The sequence below is a fragment of the Bos mutus genome, chromosome 11 (assembly GCF_027580195.1).
Source record: "Bos mutus isolate GX-2022 chromosome 11, NWIPB_WYAK_1.1, whole genome shotgun sequence".
NCBI classification, from domain to species: Eukaryota; Metazoa; Chordata; class Mammalia; order Artiodactyla; family Bovidae; genus Bos; species Bos mutus.
In genome coordinates this window covers 88,299,815-88,304,932 of record NC_091627.1, presented here as the reverse complement: position 1 = coordinate 88,304,932, position 5,118 = coordinate 88,299,815, and the positions used below count along the sequence as shown (strand labels likewise).

General features: G+C 42.4%; 1 pseudogene; it reads right to left on the bottom strand.

Annotated features, from left to right (window-relative positions):
* Positions 1-254: 254 nt before the first annotated feature.
* LOC102279260 (small integral membrane protein 20-like) lies at positions 255-5,118 on the bottom strand (annotated as a pseudogene).

Genomic DNA, 5,118 nt, shown 5'->3' with positions numbered 1-5,118 from the left:
GAGGTAGAAACTTAGTAATATGTAGATAGTATTCAAGCCCAGTTGAGTGAGACAGCTTCATTTTTAGAAAGGAAACCAAATCATGAAAACCCTCCTAATAGTATGATTTGTTTCAGGGTTCTTTTGAGAAGGGACATAACCCTCATTCACAGGACTCTTTATGGCCTTCTAGAGTTTTCTGCTCCAGCCAGTGTTCTCTAGCCAGGTGACTTATTGCACTTGCTGCAGAATTGAAGGCATTAAGTCTCTGTCTACTTTCATAATTAGAGGTGGTGTTAGTCTTCTCATTTCTGGCCAAATGGATCAGACCACACTTTCAACCCTGGTGGCTGTACGTCTTGCTGAACAATACCAGCTCGATTTATGGCTTGTTCCTTCTTTTTCTAGTGCTCCCACCTTCCTGCTGTGTGACCCAGGCTGGATATGTGTGCGATGGGAGGGAGTGTGAGCCAGTGGCTGAGGGCACCAAGGGGCCACAGGAAGCACGGGCTCCTCCCAACGCTGGGAACACCTCTGTTTCTCACCAGGGTGTGTGATGGAATCCGGGTAGCTTTTAAGTCTGTACTCTTTCAGCCGCAATAAGGGCCGGGAGTAGATGGGGCAGAAGGCGACGCCGTCATCAGGAGATGAAGCCGCCGAAAATGAGAGCAGTGCGCAGGTTCTGAGAACTGGCTCCAGCCGGGCTACCTGGTTTATCCTAGTGCCTGGGACTCTCCAAACCTGGCTCCCGCCGGCTGGGCCATGAGCCGGCTCCAGAAACCTTCCTAAATGAAATGTGACATGTTGGAAGTTCTCATTAGCAAGAAATTATGAGCCAAGGCCAACTTTGAAAATGGATGGGGAAAAGCAGGCAGAAATAAAAGTCTGGTTCAATCTAGAGAGGAGCCAAGAGTATAGATTACCAAATCCAAGGGGTGTGGTGCTCTTGATTACAATCTGAGCCAGTCTTTAGGTCCAAAAGACCTGCCCTGTGGATGCAGGACAGGGCACAGCTACAGCAGGCAGAAGTTTTTAGTACAAGTAGAAACCTATACCAGAGCTAGGAATACAGGTGGGTTTTAAAAGAGGTGTTCAAAGCCAGGTCCAAGAGCCACGCCAGGAATTTAGGACCTCTAGGTGAAAGTCTGGGCCAGACCCAGAGGGCGAGTGGATTGGGAACCAGCAGCTGGAGTCCCAAGAAGAAGTTAAGCCAGGAGACTGGGCTATGTATGGGAAGAACAAATATATATGAGAGCTCACTTATCACAAAAGAAAGGAGCTGCAAAATTCCACCAGCCTCTCGCTGGTTGAAGGGTTAGATAGTTCTGCACCTGCGGGTGAGGGAGTTTTAGGGCACACAATTGTGGAAAATGGCACGGGCCCTAATTGCTAACATCTGCAGATGCATCTGAGCACGTATTTTGCCACCAGTTGTAACATCCCCAATATTCAGCAACTGCAAATATGACCTACATCCCAGAAATCAATCTAACCATCTATAGTAGATGCACTATGTCTGGGAGCAGGGAATTCACCTCCACAAAGACCCAACTGAGATGTGAAAACAGAAGAGGGCCGTGTAGGAGGAGGTAAGTAGAAGATAGCCTCTCAAGACTTTGCTTGTGCAAATGTGCATCAGCTATCTCACACTACCTCTACTCACATGTCTCCCTGTGTAAGGTTTTCACAAATTGCAGGTAAAGAGGACATTTAAATTCCGATTCAACCCGCAGGCGTGTGCCAGAGACTGAAGGCGGTATTTGGTCTTTTAGACTAAAATGGAAAAGTAAATGCAGATGGAGATGTATCCTCTGCCAACCAGAGAGCAACAAGCAATATGGTTTCCAACCAGGCAGAGGCAGCACTTAAGCCATCATATTAAGAACTCCCTGCATAAGAGGAGACAATACCTCAGCAGATATGAGTCCTGATTATTATCAACGATAGTCCCCTGGCAGAGGGTGTGAATGATTTGCTTCTAAATGAGATCAAATATTTCACAAGCACAGTTGGAAGAACCTAGCTGTTTATGAACAATTAAATGTTAGGCTAGAAAAAAAAAAAATTAGAAACTTTATTTAGGACTGAAGCCAGCTATGGTAGTTTGAAACAAACATAGCGTGTTTCATTATGGGGCTCAGGAAGCAACATAAAATATTTTCCACCAAATTTGCCTCCAGGTAGTTGTAGTGAAATTCAGTCAGCAATTGCAGTATAATTTGAAAAGAAAGAACAGGAGTCCCTTTAGCAATTAAAGACACATCTCAAAAGATAAATAAAATGGAGTCAACTCTGAAGGTAATCCATCTTGCATGATGTTGAGAGCAGAAAAATTAAAGTAGTGGAGGAAACAACCCACTCTAGCTCTTTACAAAGGAGTTTGGTTCAGTGAGGGTGAAGAGTAGGGGAATGTGTGGAAAGGATGACAAAGTTATAACAATTGATTATCAAGCAGATTAAAAAGCAGAATAAGTGACTGGACACTAAATAGGGAAGAGTTAAGGGAAATCAATAGGTCTACACACAGATGAAAAAATACTTATGAAATTGATAATTACTGCTCCAGAGATGAAACAGGAGAACTAATTTTTATAAGGTTTAGACATAATCAGACTACCTATAGGCATCAAAACAGAAGTTCATGCACTACACATTGAATATCTTGCTCCAAGATCCACAAAGGGGTACAGTCACAGTCCCCTGATGCCCACAAACATTCGTTTCTTAACAGTATATGGATATAAAGCAGAGATTTGAAACCACAGAGTTGGGGTTTAAACATACTTGTCTAAATTCCCAGTTATGTCAGTCAGTCCAGTTGAGTCTCTGAGTCGTGTCCGACTCTTTGCAACCCCATGAATCGCAGCACGCCAGGCCTCCCTGTCCATCACCAACTCCCGGACATCACTCAGACTCACGTCCATCAAGTCAGTGATGCCATCCAGCCATCTCATCCTCTGGCGTCCCCTTCTCCTCCTGCCCCCAATCCCTCCCAGCATCAGAGTCTTTTCCAATGAGTCAACTCTTCACATGAGGTGGCCAAAGTACTGGAGTTTCAGCTTTAGCATCAGTCCTTCCAAAGAAATCCCAGGGCTGATCTCCTCAGAATGGACTGGTTGGATCTCCTTGCATTCCAAGGGACTCTCAAGACTCTTCTCCAACACCACAACTCAAAAGCATCAATTCTTCAGCGCTCAGCCTTCTTCACAGTCCAAGTCTCACATCCATACATGACTACTGGAAAAACCATAGCCTTGACTAGATGGACCTTTGTTGGCAAAGTAATGTCTCTACTTTTCAATATGCTATCTAGGTTGGTCATAACTTTTCTTCCAAGGAGTAAGCGTCTTTTAATTTCATGGCTGCAGTCACTATCTGCAGTGATTTTGGAGCCCAGAAAAATAAAGTCTGACACTGTTTCCACATCTATTTCCCATGAAGTGATGGGACCGGATGCCATGATCTTCATTTCCTGAATGTTGAGCTTTAAGCCAACTTTTTCACTATCCACTTTCACTTTCATCCATAGGCTTTTTAGTTCCTCTTCACTTTCTGCCATAAGGGTCGTGTCATCTGCACATCTTAGGTTATTGATGTTTCTCTCAGCAATCGTGATTCCAGCTTGTGTTTCTTCCAGTCCAGCATTTCTCATGATGTACTCTGCATATAAGTTAAATAAGCAGGGTGACAGACAATATACAGCCTCGATGTACTCCTTTTCCTATTTGGAACCAGTCTGTTGTTCCATGTCCAGTTCTAACTGTTGCTTCCTGACCTGCGTATAGGTTTCTGAAGAGGCAGATCAGGTGTTCTGGTATTCCCATCTCTTGAAGAATTTTCCACAGTTTATTGTGATCCACACAGTCAAAGGCTTTAGCATAGTCAATAAAGCAGAAATAGATGTTTTTCTGGAACTCTCTTGCTTTTTCCATGATCCAGCAGATGTTGGCAATTTGATCTCTGGTTCCTCTGCCTTTTCTAAAACCAGCTTGAACATCTGAAAGTTCCCGGTTCACGTATTGCTGAAGCCTGGCTTGGAAAATTTTGAGCATTGCTTTACTACCGTGTGAGATGAGTGCAACTGTGCGGTAGTTTGAGCATTCTTTGGCATTGCCTTTCTTTGGGATTAAAATGAAAACTGACCTTTTCCAGTCTGGTGGCCACTGCTGAGTTTTCCAAATTTGCTGGCATATTGAGTGTAGCACTTTCACAGCATTATCTTTCAGGATTTGAAATAGCTCCACTGGAATTCCATCACCTCCACTAGCTTTGTTCATAGGGATGTTTTCTAAGGCCCACTTAGCAGTTATGTGATCTTCAGTAAATCCTCTCATCCTGCTAAACTTCAGTGCAGGCAGGTGTCTTCAGAAGGAGACAAGATTTCCTTCATAAGAATGTTCTCAACATTAAGAGATGGAGTCAGAGCCTATGAAATACTAATATGGATTGTTGAAAGTTCTTGAGAATATGTTATATACAAGTGAAAATGCTAAGCATTTGATGTATTTTTACATTCAGTCAACAAAGTTGTCCTGAGATTGAAGTATGTTGTGTGATTTCACATGAAGAAAGTGAAGCTCTGTTCTCTTTCCAAATAATAACATCCTAATCCGACAGACAGACAGACATACACACATACACAAAGGACTTCAAAACCACTAAGAATTAAAGGAACTTAATGTCCTGAGAAGCTCTTCTTAATCCTGGAACAATTCCCAATTCATCATTGCCTTTGATTTTCTTGCTTGCTTATTTATGCTTTTCCCTAGAAATTTGACCTTATTTTATCTTTCACTGATACCACCAATTCTACTAATCACTCACTTCAGTCTGTGTATGAAATATAAACAACATACTATTTCTTTGCTCCCTGTGGAACAATTTCAGTTTTTTAAAAATCTAGATAGAACAGAAAAACAGACAAGAAGGCAACAAATAAATGCTAGACCCTCAATGCAGAAGCAGAACAATCAAAGCACAAATCTATCAGTGATTACTAATACCCTGTGAAATAATATAATCTCATTTTCAGAGATTATATTATTTTCAGAGCTGTCAGATTTCCTTACAGCTGTCAAGAAGGCCTCTCCAATTTTTAAGACATTCATCTTTCAGATTCTTCCTTGTGGGGACAATCAT